The following is a 19,485-nucleotide window of genomic DNA, read 5'->3' as shown; positions in this document are numbered from 1 at the left end:
TGTCTTCTACCTTTGAGCCAGTTCTGTATCCAAATGGCTAGTTCTCCCTGTATTCCATGAGATCTAACCTTGCTAATCAGTCTCCCATGGGGAACCTTGTTGAACGCCTTACTGAAGTCCATATAGATCACATCTACCACTCCGCCCTCATCAATCCTCTTTGTTACTTCTTCAAAAAACTCAATCAAGTTTGTGAGTCATGTTTTCCCATGTTGACTATCCCTAATCAGTTCTTGCCTTTCCAAATACGTGTACATCCTGTCCCTCAGGATTCCCTCCAGCAACTTGCCCACCACCGACGTCAGGCTCACTGGTCTATAGTTCCCTGGTTTGTCTTTACCACCTTTCTTAAACAGTGGCACCACCTTAGCCAACCTCCAGTCTTCCGGCACCTCAGCTATGATTATGGATGATACAAATATCTCAGCAAGAGGCCCATCAATCACTTCTCTAGCTTCACGTAGAGTTCTAGAGTACACCTGATCAGGCCCTGGGGATTTATCCACTTTTATGCGTTTCAAGACATCCAGCACTTGCTCCTCTATAATATGGACATTTTTCAAGACATCACCATCTATTCCCCTACATTCTATTTTTTTTTAGATTAGATTCCCTACAGTTTGGAAGCAGGCCCTTCAGCCCAACAAGTCCACACTGACCCTCCAAAGAGTAACCCACCCAGACCCATTTCCCTTTGACTAATGCACGTAACACTATGGACAATTTAGCATGGCCAATTCACCTGACCTGCACATCTTTGGACTGTGGGAGGAAACCAGAGCACCTGGAGGAAACACACACACACACGGGGGTGAACATGCAAACTCCACACAGTCACCCGAGGCTGGAATCAAACCTGGGACCCTGGTGCTATGAGGCAGCAGTGCTAACCACTGAGCCACCGTGCCGCCCCATATCTTCCATGTCCTTTTCCACAGTAAATACTGATGCAAAATACTTGTCTAGTATCTGCCCCATCTCCTGCAGCTCCACACAAAGGCCGCCTTGCTGATCTTTGAGGGGCCCTATTCTCTCCTCAGTTACCCTTTTGTCCTTAATGTTTTTGTAAAAACCCTTTGAATTCTCCTTAACTCAATTTTCCAAAGCTATCTCAAGTCCCCTTTTTGCCCTCCTGATTTCTCTCTTAAGTATACTCCTAAATTAACAAAGTGAAATTCACAGCTGATCTTAGAGGAACTGTTGGTTGAAGTTCACAGCACAGAAGCAGATAAGTGTATTGTTGTTTTAAGTGTGACCTACAGAAAGTCTGCAGTAGTGAGTAGAGTGGGTTCTTTCTTGATTATATGTTTTTGGAGATATGTCTCTTGATTAAACTTAAAATATAAGCTATAACTATTAATTTAACCTGGAGCAGTGTTTGTAGAGGAATAAGACGGTGTTATTTTCTGGGTCTGTAGATTGTGAAGAAGCAAAAATGGCCTTTAGTAGAGTGAAATGCACTTCTTGTCAGATGTGGGAGTTTAAAGAGGAGTTTAAGGATTACAGCAGATTATATCTGCCATAAATGCTGTTGGTTGCAAATGTTATCAGATTGAATAGATCGGTTGGAGAGACAGTTAGAAGCAATGAGGAATTTGCAACAACAACAGTTTGTGATGGATGGCAGTTAAAGGAAGGAGGGACAGTCTCAGATATAGTCACATAGATGAGTTAACTACAGGAAAGGTAAGAGAGGTAGGCAGCTAGTGCAGGAGTCTTTTGTGGCTGTACCCATTTCAAACAAGTATAAGGTTTTGGAAAATGTAGGGGGTGATGGATTCTCAGGGGAACGTAGCACGAACAGCCAAGTTTCTGGTATGGAGACTGGCTCTAATGCAACGGGGGGTACGTCGGGTTCCAAGACATCAATTGTGTTATGGAATTCTCCAGCCCGAGGCACAGACAGAGGTTTCTGTGGCCAGCAGCGAAAAATCAGAATGGTGTGTTGCTTCCCTGGTGCCAGGATCAAGGATGTCTCAGAGAGGGTGCAGTATGTTCTCACGGGGGAGAGGGGCCAGCAAGAGGTCATTGTCCACATTGGAACAAACGACATAGGAAGGGAAAAGGTTGAGATTCTATACCTGACTTATGCTTCCTCCTTTTTCTTAACCAAACCCTCAATTTCTTTAGTCATCCAGCATTCCCTATATCGACCTACCTTTCCCTTTCACCCTAACAGGAATATACTTTCTCTGGATTCTTGTTATCTCAGTTCTGAAGGCTTCCTATTTTCCAGCCGTCCCTTTACCTGTGAACTCTGCCCCGAATCAGCTTTCGAAAGTTCTTGCCTAATACCATCAAAATTGACCTTTCTCCAATTTAGAACTTCAACTTTTAGATCTGGTCTATCCTTTTCCATCATTATTTTAAAACTAATAGAATTATGGTCACTGGCCCACTAACACCTCAGTCACCTGCCCTGCCTTATTTCCCAAGAGTAGGTCAAGTTTTGTACATCCACAAATTGAATCAGAACATTTTCTTGTACACACTTAAATTCCTCTCCATCTAAACCCTTAACACTTTGGTAGTCCCAGTCTATGTTTGGAAAGTTAAAATCCCCTACCATAACCACCCTATTATTCTTATAGATAGCTGAAATCTCCTTACAAATTTGTTTGTCAATTTCCCTCTGACTATTCGGGGGTCTATAATACAATCCCAATAAGGCGATCATCCCTTTCTTATTTCTCATTTCCACCCAAATAACTTCCCGGGATGTATTTCCGGGAATATTCTCCCTCAGTACAGCTGAAATGCTATACCTTATCAAAAACACCACTCCCCCTCCTCTCGTCTCCCTTTCTGTCCTTCCTGGACATTTGTATCCTGGAACATTAAGCTGCCATCCTGCCCATCCCTGAGCCATGTTTCCGTAATTGCTATGATAGCCTAGTCCCATGTTCCTAACCATGCCCTGAGTTCATCTGCCTTCCCTGTTAGGCCTCTTGCTTTGAAATAAATGCAGTTTAATTTATCAGTTGTCCCTGTCTGCCCTGACTATTTGACTTGCTCCCTTTCCCAACTGTACCAGTCTCAGATTGAAATGTTTCCTCACTATCTCCCTGGGTTGCAAACCACCAACCGGCACCGACACCCTCCCACCCCCCCAACTTACTCGTTTAAATCCTCCCGAGCTGCTCTAGCAAATCTCCCTGCCAGTATATTAGTCTCCTTCCAATTTAGGTGCAATCCACCCTTTTTGTACAGGTCACTTCTACACCAAAATAGATTCCAATGACCCAAAAATGTGAATCCTTCTCCCATACATCAGCTCCTCAGCCATGCATTCATCTGCTCTATCCTCCTATTCCTGCCCTCACTTGATCGTAGCACTGGGAGTAATCCTGATATTACTACTCTCGAGGACATCCTTTTTAAATTCCTGCCCAACTCTCTGCAATGTCCCTTCAGAATCTCAATCCCTTCCCTTCCTATGTCGTTGGTTCCAATGTGGACAATGATCTCTTGCTGGCCCCTCTCCCCTTGAGAACATTCTGCACCCTCTGAGACATCCTTGATCCTCGCATCAGGGAAGCAACACACCATTCTGATTTTTCGCTGCTGGCCACAGAAACGTCTGTCTGTACCTCGGACTAGAGAGTCGCCGAAGACAATCTATCGCTTGGAACCCGACGTACCTCTCATTACAGTAGAGCCAGTCTCAATACCAGAAACTTGGCTGTTCGTGCTACATTCCCCTGAGAATCCATTTCCCCCCCCCTGCACCCGTACATTTTCCAAAACAGCATACTTGTTTGAAATGGGGATAGCCACAGAAGACTCCTGCACTAGCCCGAACGTCGATTTCGCTGCTCGTTGGATGCTGCCTAAATTGCTGTGCTCTTCCAGCACCATTGATCCAGATCTTGCACTAGCTGCCTACCTCTCTTACCTTTCCTGGAGTTAACCCATCTATGTGGCCATATCTGAGACTGTCCCTCCTTCCTATAACTGCCATCCATCACATCCCCTCGCTCTTGTAAATTCCTCATTGTCTCTATCTGCCTCTCCAAAAAATTCATCTGATCTGATAGGATTCGCAATCAATGGCATTTATGGCAGATATAATCCTCAGTAACCTGTACACTCTCCCTAAATTCCCATTTGCGACAAGAGGAGCATATCACTCTACTAAGGGCCATCTACAGACCCAGAAAATAGCACTGCTCCAAGTTAAATTAATACTTATGGCTTATATTTTAGGTTTAATTAAGAGACAGAGCTCATAAAACATATAATCAAGAACGAACCCACTCTACTTACTACTGCCGACTTACTTTAAGGACACGCTTCAAGTTCACTTATCTGCTTTTGTGCTGTGACAATAAAGCAGCAGCAATATACTGTATTTCCAAGTCAGGAGAGTGTGTGTCTTGGAAGGGAAATTGAAGGTGCTGGCATTCCCATGGATCTGCTGCCTATACCTTGTAGCTGGTAGAGGTCACAGGTTTGGAAGGAACTATCAAATCAGTCTCAATACTTTAATGCAGTGCATCTTTGTAGATGGTACATAATGCTGCTACTGAGCATCAGTGGTGAAGAGAGTCAATAATGTTGATGCACTGCCAAGTGTGATAAGAACTTCCAGATATTTCCATATTTTAATATAATTTAGAGTTAGTGACTTTTTTTCCACATGCCTGAAGTTAATCATTAACTTTTAAGTCTTTCTGGAGCCATGATGATTTCTTTTAAATTAATTTGAGAGGGCAGCCTAATACTTACTTTAGGAGTTTATGAATTAACAGGATGATCTATTGTGCTGCAAGATCTGTTAGAAAGTGAGAGATTTAGTAAGCTTTTTGTAAGCTTAAGGAAAACATCAACAGCTCTAAGCAAGAGGTTTTACTTTAGTTTCACTTTGTTTTAGGCAGTTAAGTGAAGTCCTTGCAGGGTGATGTAGTGATTCTGAGAAGAGGAGATAGGGTGAATCTAGATTACCTTAGGGCAGGGAGTTGATGATTGTCCCAGACTAAGTGCTTGGATAAGTGCTCTGAAGAGGACTTGAAGGCGAGACTATTTAAACTGAAATATATCATTGGACCAAGGAGTTGTTATCGGCATTTCCAGTACAGGAGTTAAAGTCAAAGTCTTTCATGATGTTAGAGAAGAGGATTCCGCTGTGCATCAATATAGATGCTGCTGTTGGGTACTGTATAAAAGATTTGCTTTTCTCTTTATTTTGGAATGAGCAAAGGTGTGTTTTGGCTATCAATGGGATTTTACTTTTACTATATGTTTAACACTCTAAATTTGTGTTAAAAGTAAATAGTGATTTTTTTTCTATTCATCTTCATTTCATTTGCTCAATAATATTCTGTTTTATTGTTTAAAAATATGCAACATTTTATCTTATGTTTTAATGAGAGACCAGCTCATTAAAATCAAAACAAAATGAAATATAAACTGAACCACCAGCTGGGATCATGACACAATCAAGTGGCTGACTCATATGACTAATCTTCAGGTAACTATAGAACCTAACAATACATTGTTTCTCAAATGTACATCTTTCCAACAGACCAAAGACCAATAGCAACCAAGTGAACTGTGTTGACACAAAGAGGAACACTGCCATTTATTTTGCATGATTTGGAGATGCCGGTGTTGGACTGGTGTGGACAAAGCTAAAAATCACACAACACCAGGTTATAGCTGTGGTTCTGTTCGCCGAGCTGGAAGTTTTTGTTGCAAACGTTTCGTCCCCTGTCTAGGTGACATCCTCAGTGCTTGGGAGCCTCCTGTGAAGCGCTTCTGTGGTGTTTCCTCTGGCATTTATAGTGGCCTGTCCCTGCCGCTTCCGGTTGTCAGTTTCAGCGTCCGCTGTAGTGGCCGGTATATTGGGTCCAGGTCGATGTGCTTGTTGATGGAGTTTGTGGATGAGTGCCATGCTTCTAGGAATTCCCTGGCTGTTCTTTGTTTGGCTTGCCCTATAATGGTAGTGTTGTCGACTGGAAACACCACAGAAGCGCTTCACAGGAGGCTCCCAAGCACTGAGGATGTCACCTAGACAGGGGACGAAACGTTTGCAACAAAAACTTCCAGCTCGGCGAACAGAACCACAGCAACGAGCACCCGAGCTACAAATCTTCACCCAAACTTTGAACACCAGGTTATAGTTCAAATAAATCTGTTGGACTGTAACCTGGTATTGTGAGATTTTTTACTTTATTTAGTTCGCAACTAATTTGCTGCAGACACAATGGACTAAATGGCCCCTTTCGATGCCATAAAGTTTTTTATTGTTCTACAGTTCAATGGCAAGCAAGACCCCGAGCTTCCAGTTGCCTGTCATTTTAATTCTCCATCTTGCTCTCCGGATGAGCTCAGTCTTCAAACTTCTGTTATGTCCCAATCAACTTGAATTCAAGATTCGACACTGCTGTAAACTCTGCCTCCAATTTGGTTCACGTTCCCTTGCATGTTTTGGCTCTTCTCTTGCTTTCATAATTAGCTGTTCACCATTGTGCCAGTCTCTCCCCCTCTCTGTGTTATCACATCCTCAGCCTTTGAAAAAAGACTTGTAATTTAATCTCACCTGTCCTTCACCATTCTCCATGACCGTTCATTTTCCACTCCCCTCTGTTTTACTTGGTTCAAACTCAAGAGACACCGTGGGCTGCATTTTAAGATATACCTGTGGCTCCGTTTTTACTGTTTCATGCAGCATTTTAAAATGAACATTTGTAAAATACTTTGATGGTTAAGGTAACCAAGCATAAATAATCACTGTTTTTGACACTGAACTGATATAATATTGATTCTACAAGGAATAAACAAAAAAACACTAAGTTTACTCAATGCTGTTGTGACATTCCTAATTCTTAGAAATGCATTTAATTTATCTCAATCTCAAAATAACTCAGTCTCATGCTCTTCCTCAGTTTCCCAACTCTGATTAGGACTGCTGAACTTATATTTGTGGGAACATTATGCAATTCAGGCAATGCTCTGCACGTCCATACTTGAAGATCGAATTGTTGACAATTCATTGTTTCTGTACTTCCCAGGCTTCGCAAGGCGCCATTCAATGACTCACATACTGTCGATTACAACAGATTGTGAATTCTATGAGCAAGTCAAAGACACACCTGACTGGGAGAGATGGAATTACATCAGGGGATTGGTGCAAGTCACAGGTGGGGCTGGTCACATTCGTTGTCAATTGTGCAACTGAGCTGGGATAAAGCAAGATATGGTCAAACTGTGACTCAACATATACAACGCAATTAAAAGAAAGGACAGTGTTCCAAAAAAGAATAGCAATGTGAGAAAAATTATAGTATCACTAAAACTCAACCTGCTTATTGAACGCATTCTGAATAATACTTATCACCACAGCTTTTCCACATACCACCCACTTTATGCAGTGAAAATAGTGGCTTCTCCAGATGTCTTTATTATACAATCATCATGAAGTTCTTAAAGCCATTGAAGGAACAAGCAGTCTTAAGAGATGGTATTCAGTAGTGGAATTATGCTGACACTTGAGCTTCGTTGACAGATGATGGATACCAGATTTATGATACAGTATTAAAGTATTCTGACACTCTTGTATTAATGACATAGAGGTATTAGTTTTAGCGTAAACATAATACTGAGAAATTCACACAATAATGATAGGTCGGTATGACAAAAAGGGACGAAAATTAAGACTTTGCACACGATACCACTTCCATTGCCAGGGAATGAAAAACCTTTGCTTTTTTTTTTGTTAGTGGTTTCTTGAGAGGAGCCAATGTACATTTGCTCACAATGGTGTGTTTCTTCACTATCTGTTGCACTAGATATAAAGAGAAAAGATACTTAACATCGCTGTGCTGGTTTTGGAACGGGCACGCGATACCACCCTCCCAGCACAACCTCACAGAAAATAATTTTCCACTTGGTACTTAAAAACTCACAAATCTGTGATAACTCACAAAGTTCACAAAAAGCGGGACTGTTCTTGCTGGAATTTTCACAGCAATTGCAAAAGGAATGCCACTAAAATCTTTTTGCTGTCAAATAATAGTAAATTAATATTTAAAAATCATAGATATGAACAAACACTATGAACATGGCTGTGTTATAGAATGTAGTCTAAACATTTTTATAAACAAAAACTTTGCGCATTAAACAAACCAATAGAACTTAAAAATGTTATAAACTCTGCCTCACAGAGAGAGATTTCAAACTAGCAATGAGTAAAATGCAATAATTCTGATTGCAAATATTGTGCAGAGTGCTGAAAGAAACACTATTTGAGCTGTAAGCTAGAGATTTACATAAAACACATCGTTAATTATGAACATACATGCAACTCAGTAGGAGCATGGCCAAGGCTACTTGAGCAAACCCCACCATTCATGCCTGACCTCATTGTCGGTTCAACTCCACTTTCCTGCCTACCCTCTATATCCTTTAGTTGGCTTGTTAATCAACAGTCTGGATCCTGGTCTTCCTGATTGGGAGACCTAAGTCAGTCCGGATTGAGAACAGTATCTCCAACACCAGTATGGGCCCCACAGGACTGTGTGCTCAATCCATTGCTGTTTACCCTACTGACACACAACTGTGTAGCGATGCACAGCTCGAATCATATCATTAAGTTTGCTGTAATGGGTCTCATTAGCAGGAACGATGAGTCAGCATACAGAGAGGAAGTGCAGAGCCAACAACCTGTCTCTGAACATGGACAAAAGGAAAGAGATGGTTGCTAATCTCAGGAGGACACGGAGCGATCACACTCTGCTGGACATCGATGGCTCCCGTGGAGATTGTGAAGAGCACCGAATTTCTTGGCGTCCACCCGGCTGGCAATCTCACCTGTACCCTCAACACCAGCTCCATGGTCAAGTAAGCCCAGCAGAGTATCTACTTTCTGTGTAGGTTGAGGAAAGGCCACCCCATCCTCACCACATTTTACAGAGAGTTCATTTAGAGTGCAGAGTATCACTGCCTAGTTCAGGAATTGCATCGTTGGAATCGTAAGACTCTACAACGGATAGTGAGGACAACTGAGAAGATCACTGGGGTCTCTCTTCCCTCCATTACAGACATTTACACCACAGGCTGCATCCGAAAGGCTGAGTATTGTGGAAGATCTCACACACCCCTCACTCAAACTTTTCTCCCTCCTGCCATCTGGCAGAAGTTACCAGAACATTCAGTCTCTCATGGCCAAACTGTGCAACAGTTTCATTCCCCATGCCATCAGGCTCCTTAACACAGTATGATCAGACTCTTTCCCATATGAAATTCTTTGCAAGACTTTGAATTGCTGCTAGACCAATGTTTTATTAATTATCATTCTTTTATCATACTGTAATTTGTACACCACTGCATCTATTGTCTTTATGTTCAGGAATTACTGTGCTGTCTTGCATGTTTCGCACTTCTTATGCGCTTTATGCCACCCTGTGTATGATTGTCTAGTTTGTGCTGTCCTGTAGCACCTTGGTCCTGGAGGAACGCTGTCGCCTTTTTACTATATGAGTTGTGTATGGTAGAAATGACAAATAAAGCTGTTATTGACTTGACTCTTCTGCCTAACAAATATTCAATGACCTCTGGCGACAAGAGTTTTACATACTCTCATCTCTGAGAAAAACAAAACCTCATCCCCATCTTAATTGGGACACCCCTTAATTGGGACACACTTAAACTGTGTCCCTTACTGTGGGTCTCTTCCAGTAAGGAGAAACATTCTTTCAGCAACCATCCCAAAATTCCTCTCAAGGATCTAAAATCCTTCAATCAGGTCATTCATCTCAACTCCAAACAATGCAGGACAAGCCTGACAAAACTTTCCTCCTCAGATAATTCTCCTCAGCCCACGAACTGTTGTAGCGAACCTTCTCTGAACTGCATCGTGTGCAATTTTGTCCTTTTTTAAATAAGGAGTACACATGCTCGAGATGTCTCACCATTACCCTGTACAATATAGCAAAATATTCCTATTTTTAGATGCCATATCCCACTCAATTTTCTTTCTAACCACTTGCTGTAAACACATACTAACATTTTTTGATATCTATACCAGGATCCCTCTGTACCTCAGACTTCTGCAATCTCTCTCCATTTAAATAACATACTGCTTTTCTAATCCTTCTGCCCAAGAGGACCGCTCAGAATTTCCCACTCATAACCCTTCAAAGACTCCCTAACTCCTCTTCACAACTTCCTATTCTAGCTATTTTGATGTTACCAGAAAATTCAGCAATTATATATTCGATTCCCCCCACCCAAGTTATCGGTATAGAGTGTAGACAGTAGAGACCTCAATTCTGACCATTGTGGCACTCCAACCATTACATCTTGCCTACCTGAAAACTACCCATGAGTCCCTTCGTTTCCCATTAGCTAACCAATCTTCTATCTGTGCTAATATGATACACCTGCACCATGAAGTCGTATTTTGTGCAGTGACTGATAATGTGGCACCATGTTAAATGCCTTCTGTAAATCAAAGAAATCAGAACCAAATCAAATTCACAGGTTCCTCTGTATTCAAGTTACTTAGTGTTTTTTTTAAAGAGCTCTTCTATTTCATTTGGTTTGATTTTATTATTGTCAAATGCACTGAGATACTTTGAAAAGTATTGTTTTGTGTGCTATCCAGGCAAATCATACCTTATATAAATACATCAGAGTAACAACTGAATGCAGAACATAGTGTTACAGCTGCAGAGTAGGTGCAGAAAAAGGTCAACTTGAGTATATGAGAGGTCATTCAAAAGTCTGATAACAGCAGGGAAGAAGCTGTTCTTGAATCTATTGGCATGTGTATTCAATTTTTTATATCTCCTGCCTGACAGAGTGAGAGGAAGAGAGTATAACCAGGGTAGGAGGGGTCTTGGATTATGTTGGCTGCTTTCCTGAGGCAGCAGAAAATATAGATGGCATCAATGGATGGAAATCTGATTTTACGTGATGGACTGGGCTGCTTTCATCATTGTTTAAATTATTCAAACACAGCTTCTCTTTCACAATATCATACTGACTTGGCCTGATTGCACTGAAATCATATTGCTGCAATCTACTGGATTCCAGCATTTTCCTTGTGCAAGATGTTAAGCTGACTGACATATAGTTTCCTGCTTTTTGTTTCCCTCCATTCCTCAAGAGAGGAATTTAATTTGCTATTTTCCAAGCTGTTAGGATGTTTGCAGAATCCAAGGGATTTGGGAGATTAAAAGAAATACATCTGCTATTTCAGCAGCTTCTTAAAGACCCTAGGATGTAGTCAGAGAGTCACACAGCACGGAAACAGACCCCTCAGACCAACTCGTCCACGCCTTCCTAGTTTCCCAAACTAAACTAGTCCCATTTGCCTGCATTTGGCCCATATCCCTTTTAAATGTTGTAACCATACCCGCGTCTATCACTTCCTCTGGCAATTCATTTCACAAACAAACCACCCTGTGTGTGAAAGGGTTGCCCCTCGGGACCCTTCTAAATCTTGTCCTTTCACCTTAAAATTACACTGTCTAGTTTTGCAATTCCCCATCCTGGAGAAAAGACCTTTACTATTCACCTTATCCTTTCCCTTCTTGATTTTATGAACCTCTATAAGGTCATCCCTCAACCTCCTGTGCTCCAGTGAAAAACAAAATCCCAGCCTATCCATCCTCTCTTTAGAACTGCAATAGGACTGAGTTTTACAATCAGTTTGAGGGAGACGTGTGGGCCTTTTGTACTATTTTATATTCAAATAATCACATTTATGACAGCCTGGATGCACAGCTGTCTGAAGTGAACCGACAAATTAAGCAAAATCATATGTCAATAGAGACGCATTGGCAGATACTTAAGGAGATATTTCAGAATATACAGAATAGATACATTCCAACAATTTTGGAAAATTCTAAGGGATGGATTTCCCCCCCCATCAAGATCTAGGAACTTATGCTATTTGATAATTAATGGCTCATGGTTTCATCATGAAGTAAGATGAGCGTTGACATGCAATGACAATAGTACACTTAGTTAATGTAGTTGGGTGCAGCACTTTGCAGTTCTATTGAAAAACAATCAACAGCCTGTGTATTTTATCCAGAAACATTCATTGTGAAGTGATGCAGGCTGCTTCTGTCTTAACGCATTATACAAAGTTACAGCAGAAGTGATGAAGCTCAAAGTTCATCATCATTGCTCATCCTATTAATGCTGAGGTGAAAATGACAGTACTGCTTGAAGCCTTGCTCAATAATTCCAATTCCTGTTGGAATATTTCATTCCATTACTTTTATTCTATTCCTCACCTCCTCAACCTCCTACCCTATCTATCTTCAGTACATATTCCAGCCTTTTCCCAACTACAATCAGTTCTAAAGAAGGATTGACCTGCTCAGTTTCTCCAGACATTCCTGTTTTAAAAGATTCTTTTTGTCTTTACTGTATTAGAAAAAGGAATTTACACAGAGATTCATGGAGAACAAGGAAACTTCCACCATGTTGTTAAGCACTTTGTCATGAAACACAAGGAGATTGGAAGTTGAAACAGTTAAAAAGTTAAAATTAACAATAAAGGTCCAATTGCACAAGTGCTAGAAACAAGATTTCTGGATGCCAATATTTTAAATATGAATGGATAAACAGCAACATGGTCAGGTGTTGTATCTGAAAGCAAAAACTCTTTGTCATGGTATGTTGGTGCTGATTCAAATGCACGCAATGCCCTTTGTTTGTACCATTCAAATGCAAATTGCAAATGACAGGTTAGTTAGTGGTCATAAGAGAAATCACCTTTCATTAAACCAATCATAAACTCTAGCAGAGAGTCCGGAAAATAAACATTGGAGATAAACAATAAACAGAGGGAAGAATCTGTGATAAGGTTCGAAGGCATGGTACATTGGTGAAACCTAGCAGAGGCTACGGCAACAGATGAATGGACACTGCACAACAATCAACAGGCAGGAGTGTTCCTTCCCAGTCGGAGAACACTTCAGTGGTGCGGGACATTTGACCTTCGGGTGATCGTCCTTCAAGGTGGACTTTGGGACAGGCAACAATGCACACACACACACACACACACACACACACACACTCTGACCCTCTCGCGCGCACACACCCACAAGTTTGTGGGGTGAACTTGTACTTGCAGAATGAAGTTTTATTTTGTTCAAAAACTGCATGAATCCATGTAAGATTCTGTAAATCCCCTTTTTAGATAAGAATCAGTCTGAACATTGGGGCACAGCCAGCCTCACAGAGGGCACCTCACACCTTCAATGCATTACTTGGGCCTACATGGCACCTATTGTTAAAGTTCACTTAAGAATGTAACTTTAAGTTCTAGAATTTACATATGAAAGAACTGAAACCAACATGCCCATATTAAAAGATGAAACTCTTAAACAATCCAAATCTTTTTCAATATATAATTTCAGTTACATCACACTGGAAACTTTTGCTTTAAATTCAGTGTCCTATGATTTTATACTCCACAAGCACTTGAAGGAGCAGCGCTCCGAAAGCTAGTGCTTCCAAATAAGCCTGTTGGACTATAAACTGGTGTGGTGTGATTTTTAACTTTGTACACCCCAGCCCAACACCAGCACCTCCAAAACATTGTTCCACTATGCCCACATAGTGCTTAGTGTCACTTGCAAGTCCTCAAAAACTGCGGCAGCGCATGGTTGCACACAAGACAAGCTGGGAAACAGTCAAGTTGGCCAATGAATAATAAGTACCATTTGCATTATATAACTGCCCAGTAATCACCATCTGCACCCAGGGAATGTTTAACCATCTTGTTATGAGATCAGGTAAGGAGGGATCACAATTCTCCTATCCTTCTTAGTATGTTTAAACATTTTAATTCTTTTTCCTTGTATTCACACGCCGATCACACTTGAACTTAGTTAACAAGAACAAAAATGAAGGAGAGCCAATTCAAAGGTTTTCTTAGTGAAAGAGAGTAGAGCTTTATTACATACTTCCACCATGTTGTTAAGCATTAACACAACATCAAACACACACACAGATACAGCTCTCAAGTTTAGAAAGAAGCAAGGGGCCCAGCAATCACTTTTCTAGTTTCCCACAGAGTTCTCGGATACACCTGTCTTGGCCAAATGTCTGGCAGCTCTTGACTGTGGGCACTTGTCAGGGTGCACATTGAACTTTTGAAGATGGTGCTGATACAATCAGTGCTGGTCAGTTCTGTAAGTGGCAAGTTGCTATGTCAATGTGCTAAGATCGGTGAGAATTAGATGTAACACTTATCCATAAGGGCTGTAATAACAAGTAATGTCAATGAGGCAAGATTAGGTAACAATGGCATGTTGATGGATGCAAATAGGCCTCTCCACATTCACAAACAAGATTCCGGTCTCATCATGTAAAAACCTAGTTGCAGGATCAGACTTTCTCGCCACACCCACCACCTCAACATCAGGAATCTCAATTTTCCAGTCTTGCCATGTTTTCCCAAGTAACCCATCAATGCTTATATCGTTCAGGTACCATTAAAATTCTAGCCACAGTAACAGATCGGACACATAGCACCAGAATCACTGCTCATGTTGAAGATAAAACATGGACTGGTGAACCCCATAACCTGTTCCTGTATCAGGAGATGATTCTTTGGAAGAATCTTGAGAAGTATGCACCTATCAGGCAGGGAGGAAGTTGTCAAGTGAGGGAGCTGTGGTTTACTAAAGAAGTTGAAGTTCTTATCAAGAGGAAGGCGGCGGCTTTGTTGTGATGCAATCTGAAGGCTGTTAGGGGGTTTAAGAGTGACAGGTTTGCCAGGAAAAACCTAAAGAGAGAGCTAAGAAGAGCCAGAGAGGACATGAGAAGTCGTTAGCACATAGGATCGAGGAAAACCGTAAGGCTTTCTATAGGTACATCAGGAATAAAGGAATGACTAGAGTAAGATTAAGGCTAATCAAGAATAGTAGTGGGAAGTTGTGCATGGAGTCAGAGGAGATAGGGGAAGTGCTAACTGTATATTTTTCATCTGTATTCACACTGGAAAAAGACAATGTTGTGAAGAGGAATAATGAGGAACAGGCTATTAGACTCGATGGGATTGAGGTTCACAAGGAGGAGGTGTTAGCAATTCTGGAAACTGTGAAAATAGATAAGTCCCCTGGGCCAGATGGGATTTATCCTAGAATTCTCTCGGAAGCCGGGGAGAAAATTGCAGAACCTTTGGCTTTGATCTTTATGTTGTCATTGTCAGTGTCAGAAGACTGGAGGATAGCAAATGTTGTCCCCTTGTTCAAGAAGGGGTGTACAGACAACCCTGCTAATTATAAACAGTGAGCGTTACATTGGCTGTGGGTAAAGTGTTGGAAAAGGTCATAAGAGATGGGATTTATAATAATTTAGAAAGGAATAAGTTGAATGGGGATAGTCAACACAGATTTGTGAAGGGTAGGTCGTGCCTCTCAAACACTGAGTTCTTTGAAAAGGTGACCAAACAGGTGGATGAGGGTAAAGTGGTCGATGTGGTATATATGGATTTCAGTAAGGTTTTTGATAAGATTCCCCACAGTAGGCTATTGCATAAAATTCAGAGGCATGGGATTGAGAGTGATTTAACGGTTTGGATCAGAAATTGGTGAACTGAAAGACGACAGATGCTGGTAATTGATGGGAAATCTTCATTCTGGAGTTCAGTTACTGTGGTGTACCGCAAGGATCTGTTTTGGGGCCACTGCTGTTTGTCATTTTCATAAATGACTTGGATTAGGGCATAGAAGAATGGTTTAGTAAATTTGCGAATGAGACTAAGGTCAGTAGAGTTGTGGATAGTGCCAAAGGATGTTGCAAGTTACAGAGAGACATAGGTAAGCTGCAGAGCTGGGCTGAGATGTGGTAAATGGAGTTTAATGCGGAAAAGTGTGAGGTGATTCACTTTGGAAGGAGCAACAAGAATAAAGAGTACTGGGCTAATGGTAAGATTCTTGGTAGTGTAGATGAACAGAGAGATCTCGTTGTTCATGTACATAGATCCCTGAAAGTTGCCACACAGGTTGATAGGGCTGTTGTGAAAGCTTACAGTGTGTTAGTTTTTATTAGTAGAGGTATTGAGTTTCGGAGCCATAAGGTCATGCTGCAGTTATACAAAACTTTGGTGTGGCCGAACTTGGAGTACTGCGTACAGTTTTGGTCGCTTCATTATAGGAAGGATGTGGAAGCTTTGGAAAGGTTTCAGATTTACTTGGATGTTGCCTGGTATGGAGGGAAGGTCTTACAAGGAAAGGCTGAGGGACTTGAGGCTATTTTCGTTAGAGAGAAGACAGTTGAGAGGTAACTTAATTGAGACACAAGATAATCAGAGGGTTAGATAGGGTGTACAGTGAGAGCCTTTTTAATTGGATAGTGATGGCTAGCACAATGAGACATAGCTTTAAATTGAATAGGACAGATGTCAGAGGTAGCTTATTTACTCAGAGTAGTAGGGGCATGGAACAGCCTGCCTGCAACAGTAGTAGACTCGCCAACTTTAAGGGTATTTAAATGGTCATTGGATAGATGTATGAATGAAAATGGAATAGTGTAGATTCAGATTGGTTTCACACATCAGTACAACATCGAGGGCTGAATGGCCTACTGCACTGTAATGTTCTGTTTTGTGCTCTAGTCTCTTTAACACAATATTCTTCCTAAGGTCTCAGGTTCTGAATGACTGAAATTATTTGTGGTTTTGCATCAGGATACTTAATCATTTCTTTTTCAGAGAAAGACCAAACCTCCAATGAATGTCTAAGGCCTTTACAGAGGAAATCATTTCTTCACCCCGAGCCAGTCCTCAGAGGTCAGGAGGGCTAATTCCTGATTGACTTAATTGCTACGCTTATATTCTTGAGGCTTTAACAAAAATGTCATCATGATTTTATTTGAAAAAAGTACACTAGACGAGCTCAAAACTACTCTCAGCACAAGACCATATTACACTCAATCCCACTGATGATACATTCAAGGAGTTTTACTTACTGTTGTTACAGGCTAGCTACTTTGATGGTTTCAGTAAGACATTCATCAATACCATAATATTCTCCCGCGTTGTGTCAAATATTGGTCTAATATCCCCACTAATACTGTGCACTTGCGTTGCCTTATCCTTGCACTTGTTAACATTAAGTAAACACCTGCCAGTGGTTTGTTTAATTCACCAATACATAATAAACATCTGTCAAGCTGTTTGTGTTATTTCCAGCTCTCACTAATTTGACAGTAGTAAATTTAGATAGAGGTGTTACAGTCACGATTTTAAACAAAATCATTTGGGGATTTAGGCTTTACTGGCTAGGCTAGCATTTCAAGTCTATCCCCTTTTCTCCTTGAGAAGGTTAGATATGTGATATATGAACAACAATGCTAACACTGACTTCTATTAAACACACTCTTCCATGCAAATCTACATCAACCTATCCTTTATTTGCTCGAAGCCAATACCTCATCTCAACCCCTTGGTTTCTGATGTTGTAGATAAGATTAATCCACATGATGCATTGGCTAAGTTTCAAATACGTGACACTTGCAGAGTTCCCATTATTCTCAAAGCTGTCATCTCTTCCCAGAAAAGTTATACATTTGAGACTTCATCTCTGTTCAACCCAATTCAGATTACTGAAATGATGCAAGTCTTTGATAAGGATAGAAGGAGAGACTGTATTTCCACAAGCTGGGGGAGCAAATCTAAAACTCAGGCAAATAAAACTTGTATTTAGATAATGCAATCAATAATCCCAAGACTCTTCACAGAAGCACTATAAAGCAAACTTTGACACCAAGATATGTAAGCTGATAGTGGGACGCATGACGAAAAGTTTGGTCAAAGAGGTGTCTTCAAGGAGTGGTTTTTAAAAAGAAAGAGGTAGGAGAGGCAGAGGTCTTCAAGACATAGAGAATTCAAGAGCTTAAGGCTTAAGCAGCAGAAGCGACAACCATCAAAGATGGAGTAATTAAAATTCAGATTACTCAAAAGGCCAGAATGAGAGAGACGAAATGTTTCTGGGGGCTGTGGTGATGGAAGCATTTACAGTATGGGAGGTTGAGATCATGGACATATTTAAGAACGCGGCACAGCTGTGGGTGCGTTCAAGATACCTGCCTTGAAGTTAAGGCTTGATCACAGAAATCTTGGTTGACCCACCAGTACAGTACTGAGAGGGTGCTGCAGTGTCAGAGGTGGCATCTTTTGAATAAAATCTTAAGCCAAAGTTCTATCTGCCACCTCAACTAACTATAAAAAGATCCCAGGGCATCAGTTTGAAGATAAGCAATGGAGTTCTCCCTGCCGTCCTGGTCAATATTAAGCTGCCATTCAGCACTGTCTAGCCATAATCATATATCTGGTCACAGACTGACTGCTGCATTCCCTACCTCATGATACTCAACGCACTTGAAAAGTATTGGCTATAAGGATGTTTTGGTTATGAAATGTGTTAGCCAAGTATAAGTAGTTATGTGGTAGTACAGAACTAGAGTATTCATCGACTTGTGTACTCAATATTAGATGTCTTTCTGCAATTGGAAATTCTTTGGGTAATGCTGAGCAAGCAAAGAGTGACACTGACAACCAGTTTAGGATGGTCAGTCAGGTCTGACATTTACAGGTACCAGAAGCTACATGGGTTAATATGAAGGATCCTGTTCTTTACAGTTAGAAACGAAATGTACATGCTCTGCAGCCATTTGCTGGTTCATTTCTCAGGGCAATGCCCTGACCAATCGAGAGTCAATCTGCCTGGCTTGAAACCTTAAGAAAATCTGGTAGAATACAGTCATGTCTTTCTATTCTTTAAAGCCATCACAAAGAAAATCCAATAAGAAATTCCAAATTATGAGAATGTGGAGATGAGGATCATCAGATTAGTCATGATTTCAATGAATGGTGGAGTAAATTCTGTGGGATAAATGGCCCACTTCTCCACCTATCTTATGGTCTTAGTAGTCAAGCATCATTAATTACTGCAGTTTCCATGGCAATGTCTCTGAAAATGGGACTGGCCTTGTTGCGATGGAACTTTCCAAGTAGTTGGACTTTCAGTATCACCTGTCCTTCAGGAGAAATTTGGAAAGAAAATTTGCACCTTTGACCACAATTCCAACAGGAAGTAGTCAGCACCTAGCTTCCTCTGACCCTAGGAGAGGGTGAATCCTGTCGGATTGTTCCCTGAGCAGACTGCCAAAGTCATTGGCACAGTGCCTCATCACCAGAACGTTCCAACAAGCACCAGGACTTTGCTTGGCTGGTGGTGAGAAGGGCATTATCCGTGAGATCCTTTTTGTATGCCCAGTCTGTCTGTGGCACCACACACAGCCCTCAAAGTGGCTGCGGAAGGGTGGAACAGACTGCCACACATCTCCTTCTGAAATGCACCTCTGCAAAGGAAGTCTGGAGAGAGCTGCAGTGGTTTTTGTCAAGGCTTTTCCGAAGCAGCTCCATGACGCGGGGACTCTGTGCTCTCAGTCTGTTCCCCAGGACGCACAGAGAGAAAAACAATGCGTGCACCTGGAGGACCAGCAACTTGATGA

The 19,485-nt window shown here is 41.3% G+C and overlaps 1 protein-coding gene across 13 annotated transcripts in view; it reads right to left on the bottom strand.

Annotated features, from left to right (window-relative positions):
- LOC122558001 (microtubule-associated serine/threonine-protein kinase 4-like) overlaps window positions 1-19,485 on the bottom strand; it is a 485,329-nt gene that overhangs the window by 180,896 nt on the left and 284,948 nt on the right. The gene's annotated exons all lie outside the window — the stretch shown is intronic.

The sequence above is a fragment of the Chiloscyllium plagiosum genome, chromosome 2 (assembly GCF_004010195.1).
Source record: "Chiloscyllium plagiosum isolate BGI_BamShark_2017 chromosome 2, ASM401019v2, whole genome shotgun sequence".
Taxonomy (NCBI): Eukaryota; Metazoa; Chordata; class Chondrichthyes; order Orectolobiformes; family Hemiscylliidae; genus Chiloscyllium; species Chiloscyllium plagiosum.
This window is presented reverse-complemented; position numbering and strand designations above follow the sequence as displayed.